The following is a 10610-nucleotide window of genomic DNA, read 5'->3' as shown; positions in this document are numbered from 1 at the left end:
TTTCTTTCTTTCTTTCTTTCTTTCTTTCTTTCTTTCTTTCTTTCTTTCTTTCTTTCCTTCCTTCCTTCCTTCCTTCCTTCCTTCCTTCCTTCCTTCCTTCCTTCCTTCCTTCCTTCCTTCCTTCCTTCCTTAACCCAGCTGTCATTGAGCAGCAAGTTGTTCAGTTTCCAAGTGCTTTTTTCTAATTTCATTGTTGTTGAGGTGAAGCTTTAGTCCATGGTGGTCAGATAGAATACAGGGGATTATTTCAATCTTCTTGTATCTGTTGATGCTTGCTTTGTGACCAACTATATGGTCTATTTTAGAGAAGGTTCCATGAGGTGCTGAAAAGAAGGTATAGTCTTTTGAGTTTGGGTGGAAAGTTCTGTAGATATCTATTAGGTCCATTTGATTTACGACCTCTGTAAGTGCCGTTATTTCCCTATTTGCCTTCTGTCTTGATCTCTCCCTTGGTGAAAGTAGGGTGTTGAAGTCTCCTACTATTAAGGGGTTGGGATCGATGTGTGATTTGAGTTTTAATGATGTTTCATTTATGAATGTAGGCGCTCTTTTATTCAGGGCATATATGTTCAGAATTGTGATGTCCTCTTGGTCTATTTTCCTTTGATGAGAATGTAGTGCCCCTCCTCATCTTTTTTGATTAATTTTGGTTGAAAGTCTATTTTATTAGATAATAGGATAGCTACCTCAGCTTGTTTTCTGGGTCCATTTGCTTGAAGACATTTTTCTAGCCCTTTACTCTGTGGTAATGTTTATCTTTTTTTTTGCAGATGTGTGTTTCTTGGATGCAGCAGAATGTAGGATCTTGTTTCTGCACCCATTCTGTTAGTCTGTGTCTGTGTCTTTTTATTGGTAAGTTGAGTCCATTGATGTTGATAGATAATAGTGACCAATGAACATTAGTTCTTTTTATTGTGGAGTTGGTTTTCTTACTGTTATTCCTTGCTTGTTTTCTTTTAATCTTTGTTGGGTTATTATCTGTATGCTATGTTTTCTTGGGTGAAGTTGTTTTCATTGAATTGGAGTTTTCCTTCTAGTATCTTCTGTAGGGCTGGTTTGCTGTGTAGATATTGCATAAATTTAGTTTTGTCATGGAATGTTTTGTTTTCTTTATCTATGCTGATTGAAAACTTTGCAGGGTATAGTAGTCTGGGTTGCCATCTGTGGTCTCTTAGAGTCTGCATGACACCTGCCCAGGCCCTTCTGGCTTTCATAGTTTCTGATGAGAAGTCCGGTGTGATTCTGATAGGTCTACCTTCATAAGTTACTTGGCCTTTTTCTCTTCCTGCTTTTAATATCTTTACTTTGTTCTGTAGATTTATTGTTTTGGCTATGATGTGACATGATGTGTTTATTTTCTGGTCTAATCTATTTGCTGTTCTGTAGGCCTTTATATATTTATGGACATCTGTTTCTTTAAGTTGGTAAAATTTTCTCCTATGATTTTCTTGAAAATATTTTCTGGACCTTGGAGCCTAGAGTCTTCTTTTTCACCCATTCCTATTATTCTTTCATCTTTTCATGGTGTCCTTGATTCCTTGAATATTTTGTGTTTGGGACTTTTCTGATTTTACTTTTTCTTTGAGAGAAGTATCAATTTCTATAAGTGTATCTTCAGCACCAGAGATTCTCTCTTCCATCTCTTGTATTCTGTTGGTGATGCTTATCTTTGTGGTTCTTCATCTTTCCCTAAGTTCTCCAGATCCAGGGTTTTCTCAGTTTGTTTTCTTTATTGATTCTAATTCTGTTTTCATGCCTTGTACCATTTCTTTTATCTGTTTGAATGTTTTCCTGTCTCTCTATGATGGTCTCTATTTTTTTGTTCATTTCCTGTCTATATGCCACTAATTGTATCTCTACTTGGGCCTCTATTTGTTTGTCTATATTTGCCTGTGTTTCTTTAAGAGTTTTGTCCATTTCCTCTGTCTTTGCTTCCAACTGACTGGCCAAATCTTTGATAGATTTGTTCATTTCCTCTTTAACTGCCTGAACTTGCATGGCTATTGCTCTGGGAGAATTGTTTGTTTCCTCTTTATAAGCCTCAAATAATTGGGTAAGCATAAGTTTAAAGTCATTTTCCTGTGCTTCTTATGAATTGGAGTATCCATTAATTTTGGGGGTTGCTGGTGAAACCATGATGTCTTGATTTATGTTGGATGTGTTTTTCACCCACCATTGCCCATTGCCTTATCTGTAATCTTCCCCATTTGTTCCTGGAATCTGTAGTTCAGACTGGTACTGTCTCTCTCTGGCATTTTGAGAGTTCTTTAGGAAGCTGAGAGAGGTCCCGTGGCCTCAGTGTATGTTTTGGTGTACTAGCTGTACCTGTGGGAGGAAAGTATGTGGGTGCAAAAGGGCAAATGCAGGTGTGTGTGTGTGTGGAACTGTTCGTGGAATTGTGCCTCAAGGGACAGAGTGATAGAGAATGTTGAATCCTTGAGTGTGTAGGAGGGGCTCTGCCTTGCTGGCTTCTAAGGGTTTATTGGTGCATGCACTGTATATGTAGCAGGCGCTGGTGATGGTTGCAGTGCAATTTCCAGCATTAACTGTCTTAACTCCTCAGTTGGACCCACACAGCAGTGGCTTCAATGTCTCAATTGACCCACTGTTTCCACCATGGGTATGTGGGTCGGAGGATTCCAATGCCTGGCTTCTATTTTAGAAGGACCCTGGATCTAGGGCTCTGCAGACACTCAAGGGTGCACTCACTCTCAAACAGGTCACATCGGCAGGGATTGGGGTATCCAAGCTCTCTGATCTCTGGTTTGGCCCTGCTTGGTCTTGTGCAGGAGGACTGATGTACTCCGCCTGCTCAGTGTTACTGCAGCCTGCAGGTTAGGAAGTCCAGCTTCATCTTGAGGCTGGGATGCTCATCCAGATGCCTTCTGGGGAGTCCTGGGGGCCCTCCACCGTGCTCTCCAAGCCTGGGAGGCCCAGCGCCTGATATGCCTAGCTTGTATGTTGGGTCTGCTGGGTTTTGGTGGGTATATAGTGTATTATCTGTCACTGAGGGTTTGGGCAGGCCTTACAGTCAGTGGCTGAGAGACCCTGCAAAGCCAGTATGGCAGCTAGCAGACCAGGGGTCCTGGGAGGATGGTGTCATGGGTCTGGGACTCCCAGACTGGTACAGCTGGCAGTTGCTGCTAAGGGTTTAGGAGCTCTGCCTTAGCTGCTGCAGACCAGGGTGTCAAGGCAGATGCTGAGACTCATAGCCAAACTTTGAGCAGGTGGTTAGCTCTGACCTGAGTATCTTGGTGAGCTCGCTGCACTGAGGAGGAGTGTTGTCTGTGAAAGGGGAGTGCTGGAAGATCAAAGGATCGTTTCTCTCCTTCCCCAAACAAGTCCACAGGTGACCTGAGACCAAAGTTCTCAGCTTGTACAATGTTCCCTGTCATTTAGAAAGCTTCACTGTCTTTTTCCTGGCTTCAGAAGTCCTTCCACTCACCCACTCAGGCATTCAGCTCTTCCACAGCTCAGAAACTGTGTGTGCTAGTCACCATCTTGGCTCCCCCCCCATCTTTTTCTGTAAATTACTTTTGATAAAATGGCCATTTTTTTCTTTATTTTATTTTATTTTATTTTTTTCTTATCAGTTACATTTTATTAACTCTGTATCCCAGCCGTGTCCCAATCCCTCCTTCCCTCCCAGTCCCTCCTTCCCCCCCCTCATCTCCACTGTGCCCCTTGCCAAGTCCACTAATAGGGGGGACCTCCTCCCCATTCATCTGATCCTGTTTTATCAGGTATCTTCAGGACTGGCTGCAAAGCTCTCTTCTGTGGCCTAACAGGACTGATCCTCCCTTGGGGGGTGGAGAGGCCAAAGAGCCAGTCATTGAGTTCCTGTTAGAAATAGTCCTTGTTCCCCTCACTATGGAAAACCAATTTGTTACTGAACTACCACAGGCTACATCTGAGCAGAGGTTCTAGGTTATATTCATACATGGTCCTTGGTTGCATATCAGTCTCAGAAAAGACCCTGTGCCCAGATATATTTGGTCCTTGTGGAGCTCCTATCCTTTCCTCATCAGACTAACTCCCCTTCTTTCTTATGATTCCCTGTACTCTGCCAAAGGTTTGGTCATGAGTCTTTGCTTTGAAAACACTGCTAGTTAGAGTCTTTCAAATGTGCTCAGTAGACTCCTGTCATATGTTCAATGCACATCCCATCTGTCTTTCTAAACGAGGATTGATAATCTTACCCCATGTCCGCTCTCTTGATTATCTTTTTTAGGTGTATAGATTTCATTATGTTTATCATATCTTATAGGTCTATATAAGTGAGTATATACCGTGTTTGTCTTTCTCCTTCTGGGATATTTCACTCAGGAAGATCTTTTCTAGATCCCACCATTTGCCTGCAAATTTCATGATTTCCTCCTTTTTGATTGCTGAGTAGTATTAAAATGGCCATTTTTACTATGTTAATACTGCCAAGCCACGAGCATGGGAGATCTTTCCATTATCTGATATCTTCTTTGAATTCTTTCTTCAGAGACTTGAAATTTTTTTCATACAAGTCTTTGACTTTCTTGGTTAGGGTCACTCCAATGTACTTCATGTCCTTTGTGTCTATTGTGAAGGATGTTGTTTCCCTAATTTCATTCTCAGCCCTTTTGTCTGTTGTATAAAGTAGGGCTACTGATTGATTTTTTTTTTTTTTTAGTTAATTTGTATCCAGCCACTTTGCTGAAGGTGTTTCTCAGCTCTAGGTGTTCCCTGGTAGAATTTTTGTGGTCACTCAAGTATATTATCCTATCTTCTGCAAAGAGTGATACTTTGACTTATTCCTTTCCAACTTGTATCCCCTTGATCTCCTTTAATTGTCTTATTGCTCTAGCAAGGACTTCAAGAACTATGTTTGAGATATACGGAAAGAGTGAGCAGCATTGCTTTGTCCCTGGGATTGCTTTCAGTTTAGGAATAGTACTTCCTCAAGATCCAGATATACCACTCCTAGGCATATATCCAAAAGATGTTCAAGTATACAACAAGGAGATCTCCTCAACCATGTTTGTAGCAGCTTTATTTGTAATAGCCGGAATCTGGGAACAGCCCAGATGCCCCTCAGTTATTGGATACAGTAATTGTGGTACATCTACACAATGGAATATTACTCAGCAATAAAAAAAACAACAAAATCATGAAATTTGCAGCTAAATGGTGGAAACTGGAACAGATCATTCTGAGTGAGGTATCCCAGAAGTAGAAAGAAACATAGTAACTCATAAGTGGATATTAGACCTATAATATAGGATAAACATAGCAAAATCTGTACACCTAAGGAAGCTAATGAAGGAGGAAGGAGGAACATCTGGCTAAGATGTTCAATCTCCATTCAGAAAGGCAAAGAGGATGAACATCGGAAGAGGGAGAAAACAGGGAACAGGACAGGCGTCTACCACAGATGGCCTCTGAAAGGCTCTGCCCTGCAGGGTATCAAGGCAGATGCTGAGACTCATAGCCAAACTTTGAGCAGAGTACAGGGAATCTTACGAAAGAAGGGGGAGAGAGTAAGATCTGGACAGGAGCTCCACAAGGACAGCAACAGATCCAAAATCTGGCCACAGGGATCTTTTCTGAAACTGATACTCATGCAGATGGCCTGCAACCCCTGCACGGAGGTAGCCTAAGGCAGTTCAGTGCCCAAGTGGCCTCCATAGTAATATGGTCAGGGACTGTCTCTGACATGAACTGATTGGCCTGCTCTTTGATCACCTCCCCCTGAGGGGGGAGCAGCCTTACCAGGCCACAGAAGAAGACAATGCAGCCACTCCTGTTGAGATCTGATAGACTTGGATCAGAGGGAAGGTGAGGAGGAAGGACCCCCCTTATCAGTGGACTGGGAGAGGGACAGGTATGGGGAAGAGGGAGGGTGGGATCGGGAGGGAGGTACAGGTGAGATACAAAATGAATAAACTGTAATTAATAAAAATAATTATAATTTTTTTGAATTATTTATTTAATGTACATTGGTGTTCTGCTTGCTTTTGTTTGTGTCAGATCCCCTGGAACTGGCGTTACAGACAGTTGTGAGTTGCCATGTGGGTGCTGGGATTTGAACTCAGGTCTTCTGAAAGAAAAAAGAAAAAACAATGCTCTGAACTGCTGAGCCGTCTCTGGCCCATGATGTCAGGTTTTTAAACAGCTGAGTAATATTCCATTGTGTAAATGTACATTTTCTTTATTCATTCTTCAGCTGATGAACATCTAGATTACTATTATAAATAAAGCCACACTGAACATAGATGAACAAGTGTCCTTGTGGTAGAATGGAACATTCTTGGGTATGTGCTCAATAGTGTTATAGCTGAGTCTTAAGGTAGGTCGAGTTCCAGGTTTTTGAGGAAAGGCCATGTTAATTTCCATAATGGCTTTATACATTTGCACTGCCACTAGCAATGAAAGAATGTTTCCTTTGCTCCATATCCTCACCAGGATGAGCTGTCCCTTGTATTGATCTTAGCAGTCTTTCATCTTCTATCTGACAGGTGTAAGATGGAATCTCAGAGTAAATTTGACTTGCATTTTTTTTGGTGAATAAGGATAAGGATGTTTTTCAACCATTTGAGATTACTTTGTTGAGAATTCTCTGTTTAGATATGTACCCCATTTTTAAGCTTTTTATTGATTCTTTGTGAATTTCGCATCATGCACCCAATCATTCCCTCATACTTCTGTACCCGCTCTCCACTCTTCCAACCTTCACCCCAAAAGAAAAGGAAGAAAGAAAGAAAGAAAGAAATAAAGAAAGAAAGAAAGAAAGAAAGAAAGAAAGAAAGGAAGGAAGGAAGGAAGGAAGGAAGGAAGGAAGAAAGGAAGGAAGAAAGAAGAAAGAAAAATCTTTTGCTGTGGAAACTGTAGTGTGTTATGGTGCATCCCACAGTATACCCTTTTGTCCAAAAAGCTTTACTTGCAAATGTTAATTGCAGTGTGTCATTGGTCTGGTTCTAGGCCTCTGGCTTTTAGTACATTATCAATACTGAATCTTTATTGGGACTCTTCTCAGCTATTCTGTTGTTGCCCTGTGCCATGGAGATACTGTGGCTGTGGATCTGCAGAATGGGTTCCTTTATGTGCTCCAGCAGTTCATCTATAAGGTAGATGTTATGGTGGGTCAACTCAAAGCCCTGGATTTGCTCCTGGCTGCTAGCTAGGTTGGTCAGCCTGCCAGCTTCCCCACAGTGGCCAGTTGAGGGGCAAGGCCTGTGTTCATATCCTCAGGGCCGGCTTACCTGTGCCACCACCATCAACGCCAGCTATGCTCTGCTGCCCAGAAGAGGTGTGGGCCAGCTCTCCCATTCTCACATCTTTGGGGCCAGCTCTCAAACACTGCTTAGGTATGGAGCAGGAACAGCTCTCTTACACACACAACCCCAGGGCTGGGAAGGGGTGGGGCCAGCAATTTGGTGCTCACACCCTCAGGGCTGGCTTACTCCCATTCTTCCCACTGGGATCAGCTCTACTGTGCTGACCAGGGAAGGTGCAGAACCTCCTCTCTTGAGTGCTACAGCTGGCAAGGGGTGGGGAAAACTCTCAATAAAGCAGCACTGTGGGTGGGTGGTGGTCTGGACTCCATTTTTTAATTGGATTTTTTGGTTTGTTGCTATCTAATTTCTTGAGTTCTTTATATATTCTGGACATTAGCTCTCTATAACATATATAGTTATTAAAATTATTTTTCATTCTGTAGGTTGCCTCTTTGTCTAATTGGTGGTGTCCTTTGGTTTTCAGAAGCTTTTCAGTTTCATGAGGTCCCAATTATAAATTGTTGATCTTAGTGTGTGCACTATTGGTGTTCTGTTCAGAAAGTTGTCTCCTTTGCCAATGTGTTCAAGGATGTTTTCTACTTTTTTTTTTCCGTTAGGTTCAATGTGTATGAATATATGTTGAGGTGTTTGTCTTTGATGAGTTTTCTGTAGAGTGATAAGATGAGTTAATTTGCATTCTTCTACATGCAGCAATCCAGTTTGACCAGCATCATTTTTTTTTAAAAAATGCTATCTTTTTTTTTTCCAGTGTATATTTCTGGCTTCTTTACCAAACAAACAAACAAACAAACAAACAAAAAAACACACAAAAAAACAGCTGTCTATAAGTGTGTCTATAAGTATGTCTTTAAAATATTTTAATATTAAATTAAAATATTAATTTGGAACTTGCTTACAGTTTCAGAGGTTTAGTCCACTATTGTCATGGCAGAAAGCATGGCAGCACACAGATGATGTGGTTCTGGAGACAGAGAAGAGAGTTTTGCATCTTATCCACAGAAAGAAAAGACTATGTGCCACACTGAGCATAGCTTGAGCATAGGCGTCCTCAAAATCTGCTTTCACAGTGACACACTTACTCCAACAAGGTCACACTTCCTCCAAGAAGGCCACAGCCCCTAATAGTGCCCCTCCTTATGGGCCGCCAGTTCATGGAGTACACATGAGTTTATGGAGACCATACCCACTCAAACCACCACCAAAGGATTATGCTCTAGTTCCTATCTACTACTAAAAAAACAAAAAAACAAAAAAAAACTTATTTGATGATTGTTGAATGAGGCATTGATCTACGGGTATAATAATATGTCAGTAGAAGTCATTTTATTGCTTTGTTCCTTTAGCAGAATAATAGTATTGTTTTCTCCTAGAACTATGACTTATCTAGTCTCTGGTTCTTGGCCACTTTATCAGTGTCAAATGTGGGTTTAATTTTGAAGTGGGCCTTAAACCCATTTAAAAAGTAGATTGTTACTCCCATCACATTTGTGCGAGTACTGTACCAGCATAGCTGTAGGCATCTGTTATAAGTCATAGGGGATGTAGCTGAGTGAAGTCGATGATTGCTTTTTTCTTTTGGTAGCACATAAAGTTACTTACAGCACCATGAATCTTGGTCAGTAAGACTGACCCTTCTAGTTGGGCATGAGCTTGATTTCTTCATGTTTGATGACATAAGCAAATCATGTCTTCAGCAATAGTGCCTTACTTCACGTTGTCAAGAGCAACTGATAGCCTTGGCAATAACTTATGATATTTGAGTGAGAGCACACTATGAGACCTCTTTGGCCAATGACTAAACAAGCTGTAAAACATTCTAGGCACTGGATATCTGGTTGGGTTATTATATTTCCTGTTATGTGATGACTCCATTTAAATGCCTTCCACACGTGCATATATTTTAAGCAGCTTGTATAGTAGTAGATTTTCATCTGGCTATTCAAAATCCTTTTAGTGTTAATCTCCTTTTCACCTCACACTCTCATCACTGTTCCCATTTAATTCCCTAGTTTACATCTTATGACTCCATAACACTATGTTCTATTTACGCTTCTCTAGAGGATCTCCTCTTTTATCCTAGTCCCTTATTAACTACCTAACCTCTATGGTTATTTGCTTCAAAAGACAGATATCTAAGGCTTAAAATCTATTTAAGCACATATAAGAGAAAATGTGAAATATTTGTCTCTTTGGATCTGTGTTACCTCACTCAAAATATTTTTTCCTAGTTATATCCATTTGCCTGTAAATTCCATTATATCCTTTTGCTTAACAAGTAAATAATATCTCATTGTACATATGTGCCACATTTTCTTATCCATTCATTGGTTGGTGGACAACCAGCCTCTTTCAAATTTCTGGCTTTTATGAAAAGAGCAGTAATGGGTTTGGAGAAGAAAATATCTCTGTAGTAGGTTGTAGTCTCTTGGGATATAATACAAGGTTAAATGGATGTTTTGTTCTTCATTCACATTGATAAGTTACTTTAAGAAATGTGTCATCAAAACTGCAAAATTTAAAAGTTTCAGAATGTTTTTTATTAGCATTTAAGCAGCTGCTATGATTTTTATTTTTCTAATGATAAGAGGAACAAAAACTAAGTCTGTCCCTTTGTAGAACCCTGTTATCACCTATCAGAGTAGTCAGAGGTAGAGCCAACGAAACAAGAAGATTATGATAAATGCATACTAAACATATTTTAATTTCTGGTTTTACCTCCAGTACTGTCTGCTAACTCATCATCGGCTCCAGAGAGACACAAATAAAGGGTTGGCACCATGGATACTGGAGTAGAATATAACTAAAATTTGTGACTCTGTCCCTGAAAATATTTGCTCTATGTTCTGTCATTCTTTCTCAGGCATTCTGCTCTAACACTTTTTTCCTGCTACAACACTTTTTGTCTTAAGAGCAGACATAGCAATAACTGAGATCTCAACCACATTCGAAAGTATAGATTTAGCGAGCATTTAATGCTCTGTACAGGGACAAAGATAAACAATATAAAAAATTATGACTTCATTTCGTGATTGGTAACATCCAAGTAGAAAAGGCCCTAGGTGAAGATAATAATTTGGATGAAATAATTCCAATTCTAAATTCCAATTAAAGTACATATATGAATTTTCTAGATCATGGCCAAGAGCAGAAAATATTCCAGACTGTGCCTCCTACAATAGGATTAATGGGTCCCCTATTTTGATAGCTGAGAAAGTTGAAAGATGAGAACACACACACATATGGTATTATTATGTATGAGACAGACTTGCTCTGCAGATGAACTTTAGCTCATTTATGAGTGTGTGGAGTTAGGAGGTGGTTGAAGTTCAGGGTGGATTAGAG

This window comes from Psammomys obesus, unplaced genomic scaffold (assembly GCF_907164565.1).
Source record: "Psammomys obesus unplaced genomic scaffold, mPsaObe1.curated_primary_1811, whole genome shotgun sequence".
NCBI lineage: Eukaryota > Metazoa > Chordata > Mammalia > Rodentia > Muridae > Psammomys > Psammomys obesus.
The sequence above is the reverse complement of the archived record's forward strand: the minus strand, read 5'-3'. Positions refer to the sequence as shown.